General features: G+C 38.5%; 1 protein-coding gene and 1 pseudogene across 3 annotated transcripts in view; both read left to right on the top strand.

Annotated features, from left to right (window-relative positions):
- SGCD (sarcoglycan delta) overlaps positions 1 to 26,028 on the top strand; it is a 1,401,159-nt gene that overhangs the window by 118,306 nt on the left and 1,256,825 nt on the right. Inside the window, exon 1 of one of the 3 annotated variants that reach the window (XM_023528635.1) lies at positions 13,826 to 13,890. The exons of the other annotated variants lie outside the window; for them this stretch is intronic. The gene's annotated coding sequence lies outside the window, so the exon portion shown is untranslated. Of the gene's footprint in view, positions 1 to 13,825; positions 13,891 to 26,028 lie in introns of those variants that run through there. 3 annotated transcript variants of the gene reach the window in all.
- Positions 299 to 417, top strand: LOC111737717 (annotated as a pseudogene).

Here is a 26,028-nt window from a genome sequence, read left to right as displayed (position 1 = left end):
ACAGAAGAGTTCACAAGATTTCCTTGGCAGGCTGGCTCTCCGTCCAGGGATGCCAACTTCAAGATTCAAAGGTGATGACAGACAAAAGTGACCATCCTATGACCAGGAGACCCAGCTATTTTTATCACAGAGATTGATACAAAAAAGGAAAAAAATAAATAAAAAGACCCTAGAGATAGAGGTACTCTTCCTTCTGCTGATATATAACTGGAGGCTTTAAACATTCCACTGTTCAGAATGTGCTGCCCAATGGAAATGTGACGTGAGCCACATAGGCAATTTAAAATTATCTAGTGCCATCTACGGCCACGCCACGCTGAACATTCTGGATCTCATCTGATCTCAGAAGCTAAGCAGGGTCAGTCCTGGTTAGTACTTGGATGGAAGACCACCTAGGCATACCAGGTGCTGTAGGCATTAAAAATAATAATAAAATAAAATAATCTAGTGCCACAATAAAAAAAAGAAAACTGATGAAATTAACATTATACTTCACCCAATATATTCAAAATATATCAACATGTAGTCAATATAAAAATTATGAATGCGATATTGTATATTCTTTTTTTTCATACAGTGTCTTTGAAATTCAGTGTACATTTTACATTTATAGCACCTCTTAGATTGGGCTAGCTACATTTCAAGTTCTCAACAGTTGTAACCTTGCTGGTGACTTTCATATCGGACAGCATGAGTTGGGATGGTAAGAGGAAGGCCTGATGCTAATATTCATAGCTTCACATGGTTATTTTAGCGTCGGTGAAGAGTTTAGTGTTTAGTGAGCAAGCACCCACTAAAGGTACTGAAGGGAGAGGTTTCTTGATCGAGGTCACATGGCTGAGGGGCGGTCTTTGAGGAACTGGACACACGTCTCTGTCCTCCCAGGACAGCTCCTTCTATTTCAGGACTATTGCGAGGTCATAAAGTGCAGACCATGTAGTAAGCTCACTAGATGGTGAAGCTGGCATCATGGTGCTTCTACCTCATGCAACACAGGAGTTACATTGATTGTTTTTTTGTTTTTTTTTTTTTTAAGTTTTGACCCCAGAAAGCAGAGGAAAGGTGAGCAGAGAGGGGATTTTCTTGGAAAGGATTTACTGTCCTATCCACCTGAGCCTTTGAATGTTTGCCTTAAAGATATTTCTGCTCTTCAAGGCAAATGGATTCTGTTTCACCTTTACGGACATTCATCTTTGCTGTCACTGTGACTGAGGATTACGGTGAGTGGCCAGCAGATGGGGCCAGAGACAGTTGGTAACCATGGAAAATGCTAACTGTCCAAGGCTTCGCACAGCTGAGACCACTGGCTGCAGATCAGCATTTGGGGTTCAGATACAGATTTGGTAGGAGACTGGACATGGAAATCTTCATTCTTTAAATATAGAAAATGGACAATTGGGAAGTTCATTCTTATTGTTTAAAATCGCAGAAACATGCTTTTCACTTTAATAAATATTTATCAAAAGCCAATTCCACACTTGGCCAGGGGGGAAAAAAAAAAAAAAAAAGAACAAAAACAGAAAATCTGCAAGGAGATAATTTTGAGGGCTTGATATTAAAAATATTCTATTAATAAGTTTTATATTGATTACATGTTGATATGATAATACCAGAGTGAAAAATAATAGAGTTCAAAGAAAAGTGGTAGAAATATTTTGTAGAAGGAAAGACAAAAAATAGGATTAACTAATATTGGTCCCTAAGGATAACTGCAGGGTAGGGACAGGAGGACTTTAGTGAGTGGTGGGAGGTGCAGATGGGAGATTCTCAACTGCCGGGCATGCGAGGGTCAAGGAAACTTGGATCTGAGATGGGAAGAGACCACACATATTTTGCAGTCCAACCCCACCTTTCACACCTGATGCTCAAGCCTCTTCTCAGAATTCCTCCTGTGAAGATGTTTATGGTGTGAGAGAAGAGCCTGTTGGGGTCTGCTTAAGAAAAATCCACTTCAGCAGGTTTCGTTAACTCAGGATATTAGCAAGTATCCCCCGGGCTGAATCTTGTCGACCGATGAATATTGTGTGGCTTGTGCCAAGTTTAAAAAATTTCTAAATTAGTTGTTAATATGTAAAGATCTGGATTTATTGCCAAAACTTTTAGATTTCTAACTAGAGCTGAGTAGTGGCTTCTCTGCTTGCTTGGTGTTCAGTTCCCTCCCTGACCTTGTGGGCATTTGAGTTTGCAACTGTTAGCTTGTAGGAGGTGAGCTGACCTCCACTCTCTTAGAGTTTTTTGAACTGGGCTTAAGAATTAAATCGACATAAGACAGTTGAACAGGAGAAAAGCATCCAAATGTATTTAATAGTTTTATGTGACAAGGGATCCCTCACAAGGAAATGAAGATGCAAAGAAGTGACAAAACCTAAATGTTTTTACACTAGATTGAACAAAGAGAGATAGCTGTGGAAATGTGACTAAACTGTGTGGGGAGGCTAAAGGAAGCTAAGAATTATTTTAATAAGGTCTGTTGATGCAGAAGTCTTTTGGCTATGGCTCCCCTGGAAGAATGTTTTTTTAATCCTGATACAAGATGGGCATCTTTCATATGGATGTTTTTAATCTCCTGTTTCCAGGAAGAAAAGGGGAAATCGGAATGCCCTTCTTGCACCTGCTTTTAAAAGTGCCTTTGGCTCAAAATAATCCTTCTGCCAAAGTGTCATATTTTGGGATAACATATTCTGTCACTCTTCATCATGCTAAGATTTCTCTGTGAGCATAGCATTTAAGAGAGTATACTCTTTTAAGTATATACAAGTATAAATATGTATTTGTCCAAACTAGAGCCCCCCAAAAATCAAGTCTTAGAGATTGCACAAATACCTATGAAACCATCCTCCAAATGCAGAACTTGGTGGAGAAAATTTGCAGCATGAGGGAAGCAGAGTGAAGTGGCAGAGACTCAGAGGAAAGTTTTTCTCTTGAAATAAACCTCCCAATGAATAGAAGCAAAATTGAGAAGATAACTTATTCTGAATAAGAAAAACAGAGGGATATCATTTCTTAAAATGTCTGGAATGAAAAGAACGTACAAAGAAATGAAAATCCCAACTTGAATTGTTGATTAGAAGCAGGGAATGTAGAGTCTACACTGTAGAAAATTTCATCAGGAATAGGGGATAAATTTTAGAAAGTCCTCCACAATGCAGAAAAATGTGGTAAAGATGAAAAGAGGGAGGAGGTATAGAAGCCAGAGATGACAAGTGTAACCTAGAAATAATTAGAGTTTTTAAAGAAAAATACAGAGCAAACAGATTATAAGCAATGATTGAAGGAACAATAGAGGAAAACTTTTCAAAACTAAAAAAACACACTTGGATGGAAATTGAATGTTTTTCAGGGTTTTCAGGCAAACCTTAAATAGAATCTATGTCAAGACAAACCCCGGTGAAGATTTTAAATTCAGGGACAAGTTTTCAACCAAATTAGAGAGAACAGAAGAAGAGAGGTTATTTTAAAAGGACATAAATCAAGTTAGTGTTGGTTTTAAAAATTTAATAATTAAGTCAGAAGAACATGAATAAGACCTGCAGAGTTTCCAGGAGAACTCAACTGTGACCCTAGAATTTTATATTGAGAGAAACTGGTATTCTTTGACCAAGGGATCCAAAGAAAATACAAAAGTCTCAGAAAATATACCTGCCAAATGACTCCATTTATGCAAAGTAACTCTAAATGTTTCTTATCACAAAGAGTTAAACCAGAAACAAGGTAACAAATGAGAAAATTGCAGAGGAGGAAAAAATGATAGCAGCAAAGCAGCTGGCTAAAGAACTAGCTAAGTGAACAAAATACTATCAAGGGAAAAAAAGTGGCCCAGCCCATTATTGTCACCTATCAATAGGAAGCTATTTAAGCCACATACATGCCTTATAGCGCAGAGGGAAGATCTGATTATTCACAACAATTTTTTTCATAAAGTGACTTTTACTAATGTTGAAACAATCAGCCTAGTAGCAGCCCCGGGAACAAGGCCCATATGTGGTTTTTCATCTGAGATTCCAAGTAAAACATCCAAAGTTTGCAGTGAAAGAAAACACTAAAGAGACTCATTCTAGGACTTTGTCCTCTTGGTGATTCTTATTTTAGGATGGACTCTTCTGCCTTACAAGAACTGCTCATCACCAGTCTACTAATCTAGGTTAGATGAAGATGGCTCCCATTCCTTTGGCTGAATTAAATCAGAAGACTCAAGAACTGCGATTTTATTTATTTATTTAAAAATCTTTCTTGCCGCCATAAAAAGTAGTAATCGTATGGAGCCAGAAATGTGCATTGTGTTCAGCTTGTGTTAAGGTACATGTTTCCACTGGGCATTGGACTGTAAATTTCCACACTGGAACTTGAGTAGGGACCACTGCACTGAATATTTCCATGGTGGAAGACGCCTGGTTCGGTGGGTTTTTCGTTTTCCTTTGACTCGTGAATGCTAATGGCTTCTCTTGTGCTTTGGAGACTTTAATGCTTTTCTAACATCGGACAGTGGTTTCTCCTTTCTTTTCTTTTCCTTTTTTTTTTTTTTTTTAAAAAAAAGCAGAACACAAATACATCTATTTCAAACAGTTCTTTAAATTGATTTTCTTTTTGCTAGTTGCAAAAAAAAAATCACAGAATCCTAGCCAGTTAGCCTTGGAAGAGATCTCAGGAGCCGATCAACTTTAGTCCCCCAGCTATAGGGCAGAAATCTCCTCTCGAATATCTGGACCGTGATTATTTAGCCCTTTCTTGTTCACCTGCAGTGCCAGGGAACTCACTACCTCAGAGTGGGGCTGCTCACTTCTGGGACCTTTCTACCGGTCCTTGGAGGTCAGCGACCCCGGCTTCCTCAGTGTGGTCTTCTGATCTGAAAGGGGCAGCTTTGTTCTCCCAGGTAATGACATGACTGTCCCCGTGCCTTTTATAATAAAGGACTCTTTTTTTTGTTTTTTTATTACAACTGTATTCAGGTGACTTTGATAAGTATGCAGTTTGAATGCACATGACAAACTAAAATTTTTTTTTTTGTGTGATGATTTCTGCTTGGATAATAACTGCGCTGCAGGCAGGTCTTAGCTTACAAACTGAAAAATATATGGTGAGACCCAGAGGATCCATGGATGAATCCATGGGTAAGACCTCATTCTAGAAGCTGCCCTCCTCCCCCAAAAGAGTTTGGTTCTGGAGTCAAATTGCCTGGGTTAAATCCTGCCCCTTAATAGTTCTGTGACCTTGGCAAGGACCTACCTCATAGACTTGTTAGGTGGAGTAAGCAAGGTAATATATGTAAAATGCTTAGCATAATTCCTGGTACATATGCAGAACACAATAATCGTTAGCTGTTTTTAGTGCTGCTGTTACTACGACTACATGTCAATACCTAAAATTCTGTCACCAGGCCATACTTTCTGTGCAGAGGTTCTGATTCAGTTGATTCAGCCTGGGGTGAGAAAAATTGACTTTTTAGCAAACTCGCTGGGCGATTCTGACCACATTTTGAGAAATGCTGCATTGGAGAAATCCCTTGCTTTTGGGATGTGTGGGTTTTAGGGCCTTAGGATAGCCACCAGCCAGCATAAGCACCTTTGCAAAGGGGCTATCCCTCGTCAGTTCGTGAGCAAGTATTCATTCAGTAATCGGTTTTGGAGAACCTGCAGTTCACAGTGCACTGTGCTTTGGCAGGTGAAATAGAAACGAGAACATGATTGCTCCCCTTGGAGAGCTCAGAGCCCACTGGAAGAGAAAACAAGGTTAACATGGGCACCACCGGTGGCATCCCCGATTTCAGGTGATATGTGAAAAAAAGTTTCAAAATGTTAAATGTTATTTATGTAAGCCGCTTCTTTTTAAAAATTTTTTAAATTTTAATTTTTTCAATTATAATTGACATTCAATATTATATTAGTTTCACATGTATAGCGTATGGTTTAGACATTTACATAACTTGCAAAATGATCCCTTTGATAAGTCTAGTATCTACCTGGCACCATTCATGGTTCTTACAATATTATTCTCTTTTTGATATGAGATACTTACTGGTTTTCCATTTAGAGTAGTAATATACAATTTATTAGTAAGGTAAAACTATTTCACTTATAAAAGTTGATCTAAACAAATCTACTAAGTTAGCAGAAGTGGTAGACCGAGTGAAAATCTTGACAGTGGTGCATGAATATCTGAAGTTTAGGAAATGCTGCATTTCGGATAGATGAGCAGTACTGCTATACCCAGTGTGCTTCACTGAAGAGAGGAGGGGTCAGTGAACTCACCTCCGGAGGGCAGGCAGCTTTTCACGCTGGAGGCACTAGTCTTTCTTCTTCTTCCCCCATTCATAATATATATTTACCATGGCAAGAATACGCATCTGTAAGGAGTGCTCATTCACGCTCTGTGCTTTACAGACCTTATTTAATTCTCATAATAACTCCATTATGCAGATGAGGAAATCAAGGTCACAAAGCCCTTAAGAAGGAGGATTTGAAGGCAGGCAGCCCACTCTGAATTTCAGCTTTAAACCAACATTCCAACACCTTGACCTAGTAAGTGATGCACGACAGGGCAAATTCCCCCAGTGGGGGAGACAGGGTGGGGGACGGGGGTGGGATGGAGGCTGGAGACCAAGCCCTGTACCAAGAGAAGAGAGTCCTTTGGCGGAGAGTGTGGAAAGAATTCAACACACAAGCCAAAGTTAGAGTCAACAGGAAAGTTTATTAGAAAAGGGGTAACATTCCACTGTGGTCTCCTCTCAGAGGCAGAGAATGAGAGCGACGTTGCGAGAGAGAGAGAGAGAGAGAGAGAGAGAGACAGAATAAAGGCACTGAGAGGGACCCTGAGTGTTCAGGGAATTTGGTTTATATGTCATTCTTTAGTTCCCATTTCCTTTGATAGGGACATACAGTGAGGAAGGAGAAGAGTATGTAGAGTGAAAGGCCTGCTGGCAGTTCCCAGCCTTTAACCTTTAGATGCCCTCATGGTTTTAGCCATAGGGAATGACTCTTGGTTCCTGTGGGGAATGGGTTGTTAGCAATCCCAGTGGAAAGCTTCGTTGTTCTGCAGGAGTCCTCCTGGCCTGTCTGCAGGGCTGATCAGCATATTGCAGTCTCTGATTGTGGCTTGATTAACATTTTAATTCTCTTGCCTCCTCCCTACATTATAAGGATCAGAACAAGTGGTTATGATGAAGGCCTGGAGATGATTGTGGGGGGTGTGTGTGTGCACACGTACACATGCGTGCGTGTGCATGCTCATGCGCAGGTATGGAGGCTTGGCAGGACTAGCTACATAATTCGTGGGGCTCAGTGAAAAAATGAAAATATGAGACCCCTTGTTTAAAAATTATTAAGAATTTAAAGACAGTGAAAGGACAGAGCAATCATGGGGCCCTCGGAGCACAGGGCTCTGTACACGGCTGCACACCCACCCACGAAGCCCGGCCAGGACTTGGCGTGGAATGGAGAGGGGCTGAGAAAGAGGCAAAGGAGGGATCTCAAAACCCTGCACCGTTTTTTCCCCCCTTTCCTGATATCTGCCCCGAGGAGCTATTGTCATAGAGCAACTTTCTCCTGGGTTTTCCGTATCTTATGAGTAGAAGAAAACCTCCACAAACCCTAAACCAAATAAGAAAGGTTCCAGTGCTCTCTGATGACTTCAGAGACCTTAATACAGCTCCAACTGTCAATATTCCTTTAGTGGGTTTTGCAAATAAGAGTCCTGTGGGTAATTACCTTTTTAATAAAATACAGTTTGCAGATTGATAGTCAAATAGGTTTCCTGTTCTGGAAGCTGGGCCGTTCTTTCCCAGTCTGGGCTCCACGCTCAGCTCATGCCTCTCCCCTTTTGCATTTCCTTTATAATTAGGGAAAGAGCTGTTCATGGACTTAAACCTTCAGATACTCTCAGTTCCTGCTAATTTATTGTGTGAAAGAGCTAAATCTTATGAAAATTGCCATTTATTGCCTCATATTCATAATGTGCCTGTTTAATGAAATGAAATAGAAATGAATTATTTTTGGACTTCGTTGGTGGCTGCAGACCACAACGATAAATAATTATGCACATGAAAGGTTTAAATGGAATTTTCATAGAAAATGAACATATACTTAATTTTATTAACCAACCTGATACATGAGCCTAGAACTAGATATATTATTAGAAGTCTAGATTTATAAAATTTAGTTCAGGAATCATTCTATACTTTTCAAGATGATTTTTAGCTTTGCAAAAGCATTTGCTATCACTTCTTTTAAAAAATAGCTTCCTTAGGTGTATTTGAAGTGAACTTTGATTTAAGAAGTAATCGATTAGCACACAGTCGTTCAGGATGTCCCCTTTGTGCAAAGCAAGGCACACCTGTAGTCCCCTGGAAAAGAAGTAACATAATGTGCTTCTGAATTCTGTGTTGTTTTGTGTTTAGGACTAGTATTGGCCAACTTCCATTTCATTAATTCTGCACTTATGGGTCCTATTATGAGCAACTTCTAATCTGAACAAATTTACAGCTTTGTCAAACTAATGCCTGTTTTAAAAATTTTTTTTTCACAAAACATGCAGTCTGTGGGACAATAAGGTGCTTCTCTGGTGAATCCTAGCTGAATGGTGATTTTTGGGAATGGATATTCACAGACGTTAAAAGAGCAATGCTACTTTCTGAAAGAATTTGTACTGGCTTCTTAGTGCCCCCTGCAGGGGAAAATATGCATATGTCTTTAAACAGGATAATTGTCAGGTTTGTTGGGTGCTCTTCTCTATCTAACATGTGCCTGACACATAGTAGGTTGGTAATAATAGATAAGTGCATGGCTTAATCAAGAAAACACTTTTATATGTATATTCCAGAGAGTGAAATAGTAACCATTCAGTTATCTGGAACCTGGATCAAAGGAATTTCCAAACTACTAGTTTTCTGTTACACATATGAATATAACATCCTAAAATATCAAAGAATATCAGAGAAAGCTGATCATGAGCTTAAAGCTCATCTAGTCCCACTTTAAGATAGCAATACGTCATGAAGATGATGACGATGTTAATGATGATGATGATTATGATGTAAATGCCATTCTTTGAGCACCTAACATTGTAGACCCTTTATACACATCACCTCATTTAATTTTCATAATAACTCTGCAATATAGGTATTATTATTTCATTTTTCAGATGATGAACTAAGGCTCATGGAGGAGAAATGATTTTATCAAGGCCACACAGTTAGTAGCCGGCTTGAACTAGGTTTTTTTTTTTTTTGGTCCAAAACCCACATTCTTTTCCTTCACCATATTATCTCTACACAAGGCACTAGAGCTTGTCATTGCAAGGCAGGGTCAGGATTCAAGTTTCTTGACTCTTTTGTCAGTAAGGAAATGCTAATCCACGTGCTTCAAAAAATGCATCAAATTTTAACTTTAACCATCAAGGGTCATAAAACAGGGCCAAAGGTAATCCTCAGTAAGTCTATTGCAAATTGGTCGAATGGATTTGAGTTACTCGTGGGATATTGAGAGTAATCAGGGTGAGATGTGCCAATGTGCAGAAAAACCACATGAACTTGGTTTTTGGTCATGCTTTGATATCTAATTAGTGGTGTGATCTTCAGCAGTTAACCTCTTTGAACTTGCCTCCTCATTCACAAAAGAGGAGCAGCCTAAACACCTACCTGACAGGTGTGGTTGTGATATGATATAAGATCATGTTTAGGAAACGTTTTCTAGACTAAAATATAATTAACATATTATTTATTCCCAATCACTTGCATTCTTCTTTTTCTTATTTTGTAGTTTTTTTTTTTTTTTTGGTTTGGTTTGGTTTTAAACACATTGTTTTATAGATATTTTGTAAACATTTTAATTTCAATTTCTCTCATGTGCTTTTTTTGATCACTTTGATGGTAAACAGTAATTTTCCCTTTATAATGTGGACAAGTGTAATTTATTATAAAGTTCATTTAAGTTGGAAAATTATGCCCAGCATCTGGGTTAGAAAAATCATTGGCACACAAGAGGTTCAAGGGAATAAGGTTAACAATAGTAAATGTGAAAGGTCTTTGGCATGCCAGCTGGTGGCCAGCTGAGTAGGAGCCAGCTGGATTAATGAAGGGAGGCTGAAGGCCCAGAACAGGGGAGGTATCTGTATCTGGAGCTATTCAACCAACACCGTGAGTTGTACATGCAGGTTGTAGAGTCTTCCTATTGTTTCACATCTTCGCCAACATTCAGGGTCATCAGTGTTTTTAAGTATGCCTATTTTACTGGGTATAAAGTGGTATCTCTCTGTGGTTTTTCCTTGTGTTTCCCTGAAAATTAAATATACATCTATCCCATGAACCTACTTATTTCACTCCTGGGTATTTACTTAGAAAAATGAAAGCACACATCCAAACTTCTATAAGAATGTTTATAGCAACTTTATTCGAAACAGCCCCAAACTGGAAATAATCAAATGTCTATCAATAGGAGAATGGATAAATAAATTATGATATGTTTCTACTATGGGATACTAACCAGCAAGAAAAATGGAACACATTACTGCAACTTACAACATGATGAATTCCAAAAACATTATGCTGAATTAAAGAAGCCAGATGCAAAAAGAGTTCTTACTGTGATTATAGGTAAAACTAAGCTATGGTGATAGGAATCAGATCAGCGGTTCCCTAGGGTGGGGGTGGGAGGAGGATTCCCTGGGAAAGGACACCAGAGAACTTTTTGAAGTGATGGAGACAGTCCATATTTTAGTGTGGGTGTGGGTTTCACAGGTGTGTACATTTTCTCAAAATCCATTAAATTGTAATACTGAAAGCCTGTGCTTTCTATTGTATATAGATTATGATTCATGAAGTTGATTTATATATTAAAAAAAAAATCCAAAGAGGTATTGAAATGAAGGTCCTTTGGATGTTGAGGAGTCTTGGAGACTTTCCAGAGGAAGGATTAAAGACCCACCTAGAAGAGGATAAATATGAGCGAAGGCAGGAGAGCCGACTCCCCAGACTGGAAGGTCTGTTCTGTGATGGATGGATTAGACACCTACTGTGTATCACTCTGGCAGAGAGAAAAGGGAGTGTCAGGGAAGCAGATGGTTTGAACTTTGTAGTAAGAAGGGCTTTGTCAAGAATTAGAGATGTCTTGTGATGTCTCAGGAGATTGTGAGCTCCCTGTCACTCCACAGAAGCTGGGTAGCTTCTTGTCAAGCATGTTGTGGAGTGGGGAATCTGGGAAATTTAACTAGAGGACCTTAAGGCTTTCTTCTGTGCAAAGATTCTCCAATTACAGGTGGTGTTTGGTAACAGAATATGAGCTTTGGAGTCAGGCTGTTCGTGTCTGCTTCTGGAGATCTCGGATGTACCACTCATGAGATTGTCTTAAGCAAGTTGACTTCTCTAAGTTTCCTCATATCAAAAACTGTGTGTGTGTGTATGCTTGAATGTGTGTTTATCTTCCTTCTTTCCAATCTGTAAATCCCCCACCTCCTCACAATGCTGCACAACCTCAAAGATATAACGGAAACAGAAACTGAAATGATTTATGTAAAGGGCATTGCAAAGTACCTAGCATATATACTAAGTACATGATAAATGCTCAGTAAATTTTAGCCATTATTGTTGATGATGATGATGATGATGATGATGATGATGATGATTGCTATTATGATGATTCTAAGAATTTTAGGTATCAGCACATGCCAAAGGTAAATGTTTTGGGGTAAAACTTAGGGTCATATATACAATCTCTCATATTAGACCCTGAAAGTGGCTATTACCTCCAACAGAAAGTATGATTAACATTCCACAAGTTAATCTAAAAAGTGGCAAAATAAGCCTTTGTGGAATACCAAACTTTGTGAATAGAAGAAATGGCAATGCATGTGTGTCCTTGACATTAGGAATTTATTTTGTACTTCGTTATGTTCTTACTTGGCTTTGAGTCACAGCAGTTTAGCTAACCTTACAAGGAAAGGAATGGCTGCTAGGATTTGGCTGATCTTTGTCCCCGTCCTGTGGGGGCAGATCATGATAGCATAATGAACACATTTAGTCATAAAGGACTGATTCCAGATCATCTAGACGGAAAGACAATTTCCCAAAAGGTTTCTATGGATTAAAAGTTTCATTTATTTGGAAATTGGTCGTTCAGTCATGTGGATCAAAATTTAAAAGGAATGAAGTAATGTACAGTGGAACATTTTCCTCTTGTCCTTCAATTCTCTAGGCATTCAGGTCCCTTCTCCAGAGGCAACAAATTTAACCAGTTTCTTGTGTATCTTTCTAAAGGCATTTTATGCCATTTATAGATCCTTTTTCTATTTTTTTTACACAGTAGTTTACCTCAGTGTTTTTACCTTTCATTTTTTTTTTACTTTAACAGTATTCATTTAAAAATATTTTATTTCAGACCTTGTGAGCTTTCGCTTTAAATTTTTTTAGCATTTTATTTTATTTTATTATTAGTTTCAAGTATACAGTACATTTGTTAGACATTTATATAATTTATGAAACAATCCTCCCAATTACTCTATCATTCATCTGGCTCTACAAATATGTATATATCATATTTCATTTAACCAATCTAGTATTGATGAACATTTAGGTCTTCCCACACCTTTTGCTAATAAAAACGAGGCTTTGATAAATAATATGGCTCATAGGTCATTTGACATACATGTAAATAGAGCTGTAGGATAAATTTCTGCAAGTGGAATTGCTGGGTGAAATGGCATATGCTTTAAAAAAAATTTGTGTTTCTGTAAATTGTCTGTTTATATCTTTGCCTGTTTTTTGATTGGTTCAGATATATAATAGTTTTCTGTTATTGAATTTATTAAAGATGTCTATAATATTCCTTTTATGTCCCTTTTCCTTGCAGACTTTAAGCATTATTTTAAAAGTTAACATATAGTAAGATTTACTTTCTTGGTGTGTAGTTCAGTGAGTTTTAACACATATACAGATTCTTGTAACCACCCCCACTATCAGGTTGTAGAATGGGTCCATCATCCAGAAAATTCCCTTGTGCTGCGTCTTTGTAGTCAAATCCTTCTCCATTCGTAATTTGACAACTACTGCTCTGTTCTCTGTAGCTATAGTTTTGCCTTTTCTCAAATGTAATATAAATGGAACTATGCAGCCTGCAACTTTTGAGACTTGTTTCTTTCTCTCAGTATAACGCCTCTGAGAGTCATCCCATTGTTGTAAGTATCCAATTCCTCATTTCTTTTTACTGCTGAATGGTAGTCTGTTGGATGAATGTGCAAACATTTGTTTATCCATTCACCCACTGAAGGACATTTGAGTTGTCTTAAGTTTTTGGTGATAGTGAGTTGAGCCACTTTAAACATTTGTGTACAGGTTTTTGTGTGAATTTAAGTTTTCATTTCTATTGGGTAAATGCCTAGGCGTCGGTTTCTCTTGACTGATTTTTCCTCACTATGGTTACATTTTTCTTTTCTTTTTTTTTAAACGCCTTGTAATATTTTATTGTGTACTGCTCATTGATGATATTTTGTAATCTCTGATTCTGTAATCTTTCTCTAAAGATGCTTTACTTTTGGTTAACAGATAGTCAATTATTGGATCATTACCTAATAATAGTGTGGACTTGGTCCTATATTTTGTTATGCCATATCCATGAAAAGCCCAAGGTAGTTCACAAGCCTCTCTAATTTGGTGGGACTCCGGTTCTTAGCTGTTTCCTCCATGGATCTAGTCAGGACTTGGTTTAAGGCTTTGTTCAGGTGGGTCTCGAGTAGACAGGGTCCTTACTCATAAGAAAACTTTCTGGTATGTTGGCCTGTTGCCTAGGGAGTTAATGAGGTGTTAACATGTCTTTCTACTGAGTCAGGCTGGACTGCCAGTGTGCTCTAGTGCTGCTCAGATCTCCAGTATTGCTTTTCCATTCTTAAGCTCATGGCAGCCATTCTCAGGTAAGCACAGTCTCATTCTGTGTATATGAACTTAGCCCTTGGATTAGGACTTTTGAGGAGCCCTAACATAAACATATGGGGTGCCCTTCTGTTATAGTCTCTTCTCTCAGTGCCCTGCCCCAAAGTTTCCAGCTGTTTCAGCTGCCCCAAACCTTGATCTTTGCCACTTCAGTTCAGCAGGACCACCACACTCTGCTTGGACTTGAGCTCATTGTACTTTATTTGGGAAATTGTCCCCAGGCATATCGCTGGGGTGATTTTACAGCACAGCTCTTGAATTTCCTGTCTCTTAGGAGTTACAGTTCTTGCACTATTGTCCAATACTTAAAAACAGTGGCATCCTCAATTTTTCTTTTTTTTTTTTTTAATAGTTGTTTGTGGCGAAGGGAAAGTCTGTTACCAGATATTTCTATCAGAAGCGTACTTAAATGACAGATTCAGGATGATTTATTAAGGGCAACCAGGGGTCTTTTGCTTGCAACCTAACTTTTTTTCAAGGACGACTTTGTTTTTTCAAGTGTCAGAGAACCCTGTGCGGAGGGCTACTGGGTATCTGACCTTGGTTGGTAATTTTTGTGTTCTTATGTTTGCTAAATTGAGTGGATTGGGAACTTTTTCCAAGGAGCTGAAACATAGCTTCTGTAAACTGCACTAAGCAATGAATTTTTAATTTTCAGTCCAGTTTTAACCACGGTAGTAAAAACAGGTTCAATTTTATGCTTATTGGGAATTCTTGATTCTTATAAATTCTAAAGAGATTAGATTTTCCCCCCAGCACAGCATGATTTCAGGACAGTTCTGCCTTTCTCAAAAGGGACAGTTTTCTTATTTGTAGAATGGAGATAAGGTCAGTGAAGGGAAGAGTATATAACAAAATTGGAAAACGTGTTTCTTTACTTAACCTGGTATTAAGTAATAACAAATTATGGGTCATGTCCACTAATTTTTCAAATGTGATATAGGCTGGGCTCAGTAGGAGCCATTGAGTTCTGCTCACCATATTTCTTATACTCCTCTGGGACCAGTAAGCTACCCTGGAAATTTTCTTCTCGTAGTTATGGCAGAGGTCCAAGAGAGTAGGTCCAAGTGCATGAACACATTTCAGCTGTGGCTGTATTATATTTGTTAGCATCCTATTGGCCAAAGCAAGACACATAGACAAACCCAACATCAATGACACATGCTCCTCCAATGAGAGTGAACAGGAGAAAGTGAATATTATTGAACAATAATCCAATCTCCTACAAGCACATATTATATACAAGTCACTAAAGCAACAAAAATGAGTAAGACATAGTCATTTGCCCTGGGAGCACTAAAAACATTGATCAGCCATCTTACAGCTCATGGAAGGTATATAGAAGGAGTTAAAAAACTCTAGTTCAAATAAACAGAAACTCCAAGGCTTTTAGAATTTTTTCCTTTTAATTTCACACCCTGGAGGATGTTAAACTTGGATTGCTGGCAGTCTACCAGAGCATTGTGTCGAGCTGAAATCCCCTACTATTAATAACCAGGTATACTGTGATTTTGAGATTTAAAGCCATGATCTTATGTTAGAAGCTGGGAAACCATTTAAGTTCATAACACTTCTAAAAGCACTTGGGCAAAGATGCTGGGGATTAAAGGGAAGAACTCATAAGCAGGTCTGTACACAGGGACTCAGAGCTGCATGGCTTTGTTTCAGGAACTCTCAGTAAGAAAGGTGCAGGGGAAACTGAAATCTGTAGGCCATCCGATCACCTGAAACAAGAATCTGGGGTTATTGAAATGAATGGATACAGGGACCAAGGAAGATCTTGACAGATTGCGGAAAACAGGGAAATGGCCTGGAAATATTGGTGCCACATGCCCTCCTTCAATAGTTAGTGTTGGGATTGTAGTTAGGTTTGAAGAAAGCTCAGAAAACCTGGGCCAGAGGGATGCTGAAAACCTCATGCTTTTAAAAAAATTATCCAAAATTTAGAGCACTAAAGTCGGGGGGCCTGAACTGAAGGGCTGGGTTATGGTGTCCAGAATCCCCAGACTCCTCCAAGTCTGAATCCTGACCCTGCCCAAAGGAACAGACATAAAATAAGAAAAATTTAGTTGGGACACGATATAGAAGATTTCAGGTTTTGTGTATTCTATGTTAGAAATATCTGCTCTGGTCCAACTCTCTCATTTCACAGTTGAGGAAGTAAAAGGCCTCTCGAGGTCACATGAGTCTATGGCAGGACCAAGAGAGAACCAGTTCTGTGGCTTTAGGCTACATGTAGATGATATCTTTTTGTCTTCACTGTAATTCTATGAAGTAGTTACTGTAATTATTCCCATCTAACAGAAAAGGTAAATGAGGCACTAAGATACCACACAATTTGTCTAACGTCGCACAGCTAGTGAGTGGGGTAGCCGGGATTCAAGATCAAGGGCTTAGAGCCTAAATTGTTTTTTAAAATTTATTTGTTTTTATTAAATTTATTAGGGTAACTTTGGATAACCACATTATATTAACTTCACTGTTATTCTGCAGTGAGAGAGCTGGTTAGACCATGACATACATTAAAGTTCCCTAATAGACAAGGCTGTCCTTTTTCTGGGAGACTGGCAGATCCCATAATTGTAAGGTGGAGAGACCTTAGGTTATCCTTATAGACAGATGAGGCTGGAAATTACTTTGGTTTGTGTCAGAACTGCCGCAGAAAGCTCCGGAAGACTTCTGAGCTGTCCAAGGTGCTGACTCTCAACTTTCTCTGAAGTGTCTTTGTCTATTGCATCCATCACCAATGTTTACTAACTTTTATCCTAGAAGTCTAGATTGAAATAAATAATCACTATATTTCTACTGTGTTCTAGGCATTTTATTTTATTTTACTTTATTTATTTTTTAATTTAATTTATTTTCCCTAGGCATTTTAGATTTGTTATTTCACTGCGGCCTCACAATTCAGTGATTTACTTTCTTTTGAGGAAGAGAAAAGCAGATAAACTACTATCTATGTTACAAGGAAGATTGAAGCAATTACCTGTTAGAAGTGTAAAAACTGGGATGTGGAAAGAGGTGACAAGAAAGTATTTACGGAGCCTTAAAGTGGGGCTAGAAGGATAATTTCAGTAAGGTTAAGGGAATGGCGTGAATAAGGAATAGTCTCTTGATACTAGCAATATGTTTCCTTTTACAATTGATTTAAAGCATAGATCACATAAAAATGTATAAATTTACATAGTTACTCTACCACTGTGACAACATGCCTTTAAGAAAATATGCTTCTTATTTAAGAATTGACTTCTTGGCATTTGAATTTTCACTCTGTATTTATTGACTACATGATTTTTGAATACATTTCTCAGCCATTCTGCATTTCAGTTTTTCCATATGTAAATGGAACTATAACACTTACCTTATAAAGTTGCTATAATATTTATATAGACAATACCAATAGGACATTTAGAACATTGGCACATAATAAGCATTTCAAACGTGGCAGTTATTTTTAGTGTTGGTTATTATAACATTGTAGCCATAAAAATCTTCTTGCAACTTTTTTTGGTTAAATTTTAATTGCTGTGGTCTTTATTCAAGCATGCATTTTATCTATTGATTTCATTAAATCAGTATGTTATGTTTAAAAATATTTTCCTTCATAAATATTATTATAGTAAATATATAGAAACATGTGGTGGTCAAATTGGAAGGGTAAGAAGGCATCAGATTATGAGGAGTGTCCTATGTCATGCTAAACAGTTTGGATTTTATCCTGCAGGCAATGGTCAACCATCTAGGATTTTGATTTATAGAGTGATGATGCACAGTGTCTTGGGAAAATTAATATGGCACAAAATACATTGGAGACAGGTAGGCCAGTTAAAAAATTATAGCATTAGCCCACATAGGAGGTGATAATTTCCTGCATTGAGTTTGGCCACTGGGAGTATGATGGCAGGAAGAGACCTGAGAGGTCATTGTTAGGGAAAATAGAAAGTATTTCATTAATAAATGTAAGTGAGAAGAAAGAGGGGAAGATATGTGTGGAGCTTGAGTGATGAGGAAATTGATGGTATCCTTAACAGAAATAGAGGTTATCTAGATGGAGACCTGCGTGTGAATGGGAAATCAGTCTAGATATTGATCCTGTTTTACAAATTTTGAAAATGTGATAATAGGCAGCTGTATCAGTTCTTTTATACATGAGTCACTGTCAGTAAAAATTTTCATCAAGTGTATTTGAATGTAATTTTTTTATAGAAATTCTGCCCCATTCTATACTTAGTATTTTAAATTACATTTTAATTTTATTCCTCAAAGTATCAGCGTTCTTAGTTTTAAGGAAAAGAAATTGTCTCTGGCTAATTTAAACAAGAAAGGAATTTATTAAAGTGATATTGATTTGGTCAAAGAGTGCTTGGAATCCAGGCTCAGAGTATGGTTAAAAACAAAAGATAACGGACAGCAACAACCACCACTGCCCAAATTATGCTAAGAACCAGTCTGTGAAGACACTGCTGTCCTCTCTGTAGAACGTTGAATGCCATGGCTGACACTACTACTGGCAACAAGCAGAGGATGCTATACCTGCCTCTAATGTCTTTGAAAACTGGAAGCTTCTACTGCCGTTATTTTTCCACTTCCAGAATAGATTCTCGTCTGTTTCTGCTTATTTTTTTGTCACTAGGTCCTTACTCAAAGTCCAGAGTAGAGGCATCTGATTAACCAAGCCCAGATTTTACATCCTAGCAATAAGGGAGGCTGGGAGAAGAGTGTCTTCTGCAGTGAGAGGGGGTCCCTGCCTCCTTCCAAGATTCCTAAGAAGGGACTTCTGTAGTTATAGGACAGGCATTTGGGTACTTGGCAGCCAAAAACAAAACACAGCAAACAAAAAACCACAAATAAGCAATGTCCACCATATACACCTGTAGGTTATATTTTATATCATGAGAGCAGAGTATCTAGAAACACTTTTTTTCCTTTTCTCTTTCGTTAGTTTCAAATATAGGTATAGAATGTCCCAAGAATCAAAGCACTTACAGCCACAGCCAAAAAGGTCAGAAAATTGCCCGGTATTTCGCGGCTGGTACTGCTCAAGTTGTAGCCTATTACAGACTGAAACAGAGCACCACTTGACCTTTTCATGTGGCAAGACGTTGTAGTATTGGAATTCCTTCTTTCGATGATTTTTTTTGCCCTTTCACCCTTTTCCAGTTATTTGAATTCAGGTCCAAAAGGAAAAAAAAAAATGAGGACAAAAGATTTGGTCTGAAATTCCAGGTTGGGGTGAACTGATTCTAATTTTTAATTTAGAGAGAGAAGAGTTTTTTGTTTGTTTGTTTTTTCTTACTTATATGAGTAAGACATTGGATTGAGAATCAGGGAGCTCAGATCCTAAACTTGGGCAAGTCCCTGCCTCTCTCTGGACCTGCGATTCCTCGCTGACGGGGTCCTGGATTTGGAGTCAGGCAGACTCAGATTCGGGCTCCCACTTATTGACTGATATGAACTTGAGAATACTATGCTCTTAGCCTCATTTTTCTCATAGGAGAAATCAGCATAATAACAGTACTTTCTTCATAGATTTATTGTGTGAATTAAAAAAAAAGCAATGTTTGTAAAACTTGTGGAAAAAAAAAATAGGATGGTTGTGCCCTAGGTGATCTTTAAGGACTTTCCAGGTGTCTGAGAGTCTGATATTTCACATAATTTGCAGAGTATACACACAATGTGTGTATATGCATATCTTTTAGTTCATATAGTGCAAAAGTTAGAGGGACAGTTATTATCAGAAAGTAGAGGAAAATTCCTTCCTCCTTTTTTCTCTTCTGCAATCTGTGAGAATAGCTCCATTTAAAATAGTGTGATAAACACTTAGAAATGATATGCATAATACACACTAATTATCCTCTAGGAACCTATGGCACAAATGAAGAGACCAGAAGGACAAAGTTCTATGTCGATATGGGTTGAAATATGAAATAACCGTCAAGGCAGTGTCACAGTGAGCTCACAGAAGGGAAGGGAAAGGGCTACATGGGCAGGATGAACAGAGCCAGCTCCCTGGAGCTCCAGAGGAGTTCCGTAAGGAATGCAGTTGAGTTTCTGCGTGTGTGTGTGTGTGTGTGTGTGTGTGTGTGTGTGTGTGTGTCTGTCAGAGCAGCTTTACTTAAAGCTTCCAGATTTGACTAAGGGAGCTGAGATGCTCATATCCCTCTGAAGGTTGGGGAAAATGGCTGGTGTGGTGGTTTTAAAATATATCAGCAAGTTCTTTGACATGCCCCCTCACCCCCATCAAAAAATGGAATCTCATTCTCCTCTCCTTGAATATGGGTTGGTCTTAGTGACTCACTTTTAATGAGTAGAATGAGGTGAGTGACTTTGTCGACTGAGGAGTCTATGTTAGAAAAGGCAATACAGCTTCCACCAGACTGTCTCTCTTTTGGGATGCTCACTCCTGAAGCATTCATGCAATGTAATCCTATATGAATGCATTGTATTAATTAATTATTCATTGCCTTTCTCCACCTAGCATAAACTCCATGAGATCAGGTCTCTTATTTAGCTTATGCTCCATTTAACAACTGGCTCAGGACTGACATGTAGATGCTCAATGGGTGTTTGCTGAATGAATAACCAAGTGACTAGGTAGATAGATATATGTATCTAGAAGCCAGGATAACAGCAGTTTGGATACTATTAGCATATAGGTGATGGTTGAAACAATAAGGGTAGAGAAGATCATATGGTGATAGTGTAGAAATAATGATCAAGGATAGAACCCATCAGATGTCTCATGACCTCACTCTCTAACCAGCTTTCTCATGACTAGATTCAACCAAATCTCTGCTTTTCTTTTAGGAGACAGCATAATGCTGCACTTAATAGTAGGGACACTGGAACCAGACTGCTCAGGTTGGAATCCAAACTCCGTAATTGACTATATGGCCTTAACCTTGCCCTTTAACTACACCGAGTCTCAGAGTTTCCTTATGGGGATAATGGTAGAGACTAGTGTGAGGGACTTTAGTTAAGTTAGATTATAGCCTAGAATCCCACAAACATTAGATAAAACTTAGTTATTATTATTATTTCAGTTATTCAGCATAAGATTGAAATGCATTGACCCAACTGGGAATGATTAGAGTAAGGCATTTGTATCATACTTTATAATTTCTGAGGTGCTTTTACATTTTTCAATTCATTCAATTTTTTGCAATGAAACATCTGAGATATTATTATTCCTATTTTTTAATGTTAATAAATGGAAAGACTTGGGCAAGAACCTAGATTTAAAATTTTCTAAGGCCAGTGGCCTTTGATTGAAGAATAGGAAGGAGGATATTAAGTACAAGGATTTAGGACTGACATTCACCCATCTCAGATAAAACTGACTTACCCCAGAAATAGTTCAGTACCAAGTCTTTGAATTACATGTATCCTAAAAATTTCCAGAATTCAGTGGAAGAATGTCCCTCTGATATGGTTCATTTGCACTACAACATTGGAACAGCTGAAGTGAATCTTTTTCATTCCTTCATTCAACAGGTATTTGTAGAGCTTTGTGCTGGGTACTGTGTGGGTTACAGAGAAGTACAATGTATAGATTTTGCCCTTAAAGTTGTTATTGCTTAATTGGGATGAGAGGAGAGTAAAGACACACAGTATGAAACCACAGCTTGATAGAGCAGAATTTGAATTTTTAGTCTCTGTGTTTGAAGTTTAGGAAAACTCATATGAAATATGGACCATATTTCCTATTAATCAAGCAAGCATCACCTGACAGAGATGCCGTTAATCACTGCTTTCCTGTCATGGATTTGCTTATTCAGAGAAGATTGTCCAAGGTCCTGGGGACTTTTTCTCATCATGCATTATGACTTACAGCTCCTGTGTGTGAGATTAAGAGATGGGAAGAAACAACGAGACTGGGCGAACCGATCACCAGGTTATTGCTTCCATATCCCACTTTGACTTACAGGGGAAGGAGAGCGCAATTAATTCCTTCCTTCAACAAACATTGACCACACACCTCTTTTGAATGAGGCAATGTGATGGACTCTGGAAAGATAAACACAAGAATAAGGACCTGTCCCTGTATTTGAGGAGCTCATAGGGCAGAGGCAATGGTATAGACCAATCAAGAGAAGATCAAATTCTGGGATTTTGTTTAAATGACCCAGTGAGCACATTTTTTTCTGTGTGACTGTGGGAGTTTCTGGCACTACCAGGGGAAAATGTGTCTGAGAATGAAGCCCAGTTGTGAAGGTAAAAGAGGTAGTCTGGGATCACATGGAGACCTGAATAGAACCTCCTCTGCAGGTTGATCAGGTAGTAACTTAATATATCACCTTTAAAAATATTTACTCAGCTTGTGTATGGTTTTGCAACTAAAAGCACTGTGTGTGTGTGTGTGTAACTAACAATTTCAGTTAATTAGATTTTCCCCTCATTCTGGCTTCTTTCCCTTGCTCAAAATTCTCATGATTTTTTCCCCCTCCCTTCACTCTTCTTGGACATCATTTCTAGCCTTCTCTTGGATAAAAGGTCAGTGGTCTCCCCATTTTCTCACAGGTATCACTTATTCCAATTGACATTTACACTTGAGTAAACCTTAAACTTCTCTGACCTTTTTTAAAAGCTAGATTTTAAAGCGATATTTTTTCTGTTTTAAAACAGTACATTATTGTTGCTTTTCTTTGTTAAAGGCCACATCACTCCTTCTATATTTTTTGGGATGCTTTGTGTGCTCATTTAGATTTTTTTCCCCTCTACAAAACAGGGGTCTGCTTCTTTTCTTCCTTTTCCCCTGCAGTATAGGATGCAGATATTTGTAGACACATGGGAACTGCATAACAGTAAGTTGAAAAAATATTTAGCACACACCATTTTTAGTCATGTAAAATAAATAAGGGATAAGTCAGCTCTTAAATATTCCACTTAGTGTTCAAAATGAAAAACAACAGATGTAGGTATTTGAGTGGGATACTGCTAGATATAAGTCTGAAGTCTTGCCTACTTCACACATTCAATTCAATTTGAGAAGGATATGTTGAGCCCTTGCCTTGGCTAACTTTTGGTAATCCATAGGCAAAAGATGAATAAGACATACAGTAATCCATAGGCAAAAGATGATTAAGACATACATTCAGAGTCCACATGCTAGGGTTGGTCCTAAGAACATTTTTAGTCAATCTGTCTGTAAATGATTCCAAATTCCTCTTTCTACTTGGAGATGATATTTCTTACTTGTCCATTGCTCAGCTCCATCAAGCACTTCCTATAGCCCCTTGTCTTTCAGTGGCATCTTGGGTTGAGTATACTTCAAGCACTGTGCCACATGCTTTACTCACGTTATCTCAATGAACTCTTACAATAACTCTAAAAGATATCTGTAAGATGGGCATAATTAGAGTACTCAAGGAGACCAAGGTTTGGGGGCTTAGGACCTTACCTGGGGCCCCTCCACTCATGAGTGGTAGAGGTAAGCTCCAAACTGAGGTTTGTCTGAGTTCAGAACCCATGTGTTTACCTGTACACGATGCCAAGCATGCCCCCTCACATACACTGAGGGTCCTAGGCTGATACGGCAAATGATTAATATCTTGAAGTTTTCATAATAGGACAAACTCGTAGGTCCAGGGATTGATTTCAAGCTGTTGTGATAGTTTCATTGGGGAACTATTGGGGGTGGGGTGGTACTCATAATCACAATCTGTTGAAGCCACCCCTCTGGGGTCCTTGTGTCCATTAAAACTCTTTAGATACTATAAAGTATCTAAAGTATCTTTCCCCTAATGTTACTTGCTGTTATTTATGAGGTCTGTTGGTCCCCGAATATTCTCTATATTTTTAATATATCCAGAAATATTACCAACAAATCATTCAGAATAAAAACCAAGTTGAGCATCAGGCTATTACTGAGAGAAGAGGCTCCCCAGGAATGTTTAACCTCTATCCTTCTTTATATTTATGGTCCCTTTGCATGTTGTTTATTTTCCATCCTCTATACCTAAGAGAATCTGAGAGATCTTAGGTTCCTAAGCTGCTTAAATCTTTCATTGAGATGTCAGCAAAAGATTTTCATCCTCTCTTACCCACAGACATCTCATTCCTTCCTCTCTTCATTCCTCTATTTCAATGTCAATAGTCCATATCTTGGTAAGTTCTGGCTAATAAACCTTCACAGCTCCCTTTTTGGAAGTGCTCACTGGTGGACATGCTTGAACTCTCCGGTTGTGTCCTTGGGTCTGCCACCTACTGTTTAGCTCAGGGGAAAGCACTGCAGAATTGTTTAGGGCAGAAAGTCATGCTGCCAGATTGACCTTAGTCCAGGACCCAAAGGCCGAGGAAAACGCAGATCTCTCAGCACTTGCTAGAGTTTCTGTTTTCCTGTCTAGCTTGAGTGAAGCTTTAGAGTCCAGGCATTTAAGACCGAAACTCCTCTACAGAGTTACAGCCATTAGGACTGAAAGTGCAGAGAAGCCCTCTCTAAGGGCCATCTGTGGAAGGGGGATATCTCACCAAGTAGCCCTTCAGGCTTCTGACTCTGTCTGAGGCTTCAACATTGGGCTTGACAGAGCTGAACTCTTATTGGACCAATCTTTGATGCCGGGCTAGTGGCAGGGTGCTTGTTGTGATTGGCCCAGAGGAAACTTTGAAACCACATCAGCCCCCACAGCAGGAGTCCCTTGGAGGACCAGAGGACTTAATCCCTTCAGAGAAGCCCCACTTGGCATGGGAGGTGCTTCCCTGTGGCTGCCCACCTCCCAAGGAGATGAAAACCCATGCAGACAGCTCAGCCCTTACTCTGGTATGTGCAGAGATGGGATACCAACCCATGCAGGGTCAATGCACAAAAGGCTCAGATTTCAATTCTTATGGTAATTTAAACCTTCAAATTTCCCTAAGAATTCTCCTATTAGACATTCACTTGATCTATTTAAAAAACCTTGGATATATTTTCATAGAAGACCTTTGAGAACTATGTCCTGAGTTAGAGTCTGTAGGTACCGTGCTATACAGTGTTGGGTTATATGTCACTAACAGGCCCTGGCTTGTGCTAAAAGCTAAGTTAGCTCGTGAGTTCAATGTTTAAAAGGATAGCAACCAAAGGAACAAATAATACAAAAAGTGAGGTTTATCTGGAGAGTTAGTGTGTTTAAAATCACTTTATCACACAGCTGGTTAAAGTGAGAGAGAATGTCTTCATCATGTTACCTTCATTAACACAAACCATGAGAGAGGAAAAGTATTGCTGGCATCAGTTTCATGACATGCTAATCCAACTTAATGAGCAAACTGCATTTCTAATAGTAACGATTATTTGCCTTTGCGGAAGAAAGGTTATTGAATATTTTTCAGCTCTTTGGGGAATCACTTATAAAATGAAATATTTTACCTGTTAGATAAACCATAAATCTTATTGACCTTCTTGCAGTTGGAAGCATTTAAAGGTACATCACTCCCACGTTCTTGGGACTAACATTTGAGAAAAGTCACCTATCAGTTATGAAGTAACTTCTAGACACCTGGCTTCACCACCAGACAGAGAGAAGTAATGTGTCTACTTCTGGTGAATGGTGACAGATTGTTTTTTAAGGAGACATGGAATTTAAAGTGATTGTCCTTATAAGTCCTTCTAGATGTGACTTACTGGACAGTTTACAAAAGCGATTCAGGCACCAATATATTTGTACATTTTCCAAATGTGAGTATGAAAAGCAGATACTTTGAGAATTGACATCTGTCACCAATTTTAACTTCTTCAATTAGAGAAAGAACGTAAATGGAAATCCAATTGTGAGCTTATCAAGGACAGGGATCTGTAGCTTATCTTTTTGTATCCTTAGCCGCTAACATTCCCTCAGTAATCCATAGGCAAAAGATAGTTGAGAACTATTTTATCCAACAGGTATTGACTGACCACCTACTACGTTCCAGGCACTGTTCTAGGTGCTGAGAATATAGCAGTGAACAAAACAGAAAATCTCTGCTTGCTCGGAGCTAATGTTCTCAAGGGAAGATAAGGCTGAAAAATAAGAATATAATATACTTGGTATGAAGAAAAAGAAAGGAGAATAAGGGGAGAGAGAGTGAAGGGAGGGGTGTACGTGCATGTGTACTGTTTTCTGTAGGTGGCTTCTCTGTTATGGTGCCATTTGAACAGTGAC

Source organism: Pteropus vampyrus, unplaced genomic scaffold (assembly GCF_000151845.1).
Source record: "Pteropus vampyrus isolate Shadow unplaced genomic scaffold, Pvam_2.0 Scaffold30, whole genome shotgun sequence".
Classification (NCBI taxonomy): Eukaryota; Metazoa; Chordata; class Mammalia; order Chiroptera; family Pteropodidae; genus Pteropus; species Pteropus vampyrus.
Note: the sequence above shows the minus strand (reverse complement) of the source record. Positions and strands in the feature narration are given on the sequence as shown.